This window comes from Mus musculus, chromosome 13, assembly GCF_000001635.26.
Source record: "Mus musculus strain C57BL/6J chromosome 13, GRCm38.p6 C57BL/6J".
Classification (NCBI taxonomy): domain Eukaryota; kingdom Metazoa; phylum Chordata; class Mammalia; order Rodentia; family Muridae; genus Mus; species Mus musculus.
Window position 1 is genome coordinate 86,012,270 of NC_000079.6, and position 248 is coordinate 86,012,517.

A 248-nucleotide genomic window follows, 5' to 3' on the forward strand; every position below is an offset into this window, starting at 1 on the left:
GAACACATAACAGTCTTGTGAAAAGTAATTCTCACTCTTCAGGATGTAAAATATGAATATGTGATATTAGCAGTATAGAAATATAGTAATAAATATAATATTAGACACAGCATTTTGTTTGCTAACATTTTGATCGGTGTTCATCAGCATAAATTCCCAGTAAATTATAAAATACATGAGGACAAAAATTTTCAGTCTATTTGACTTACAAAACCTAGACTTATGTTTGATATACTGTTTGTTCTAGA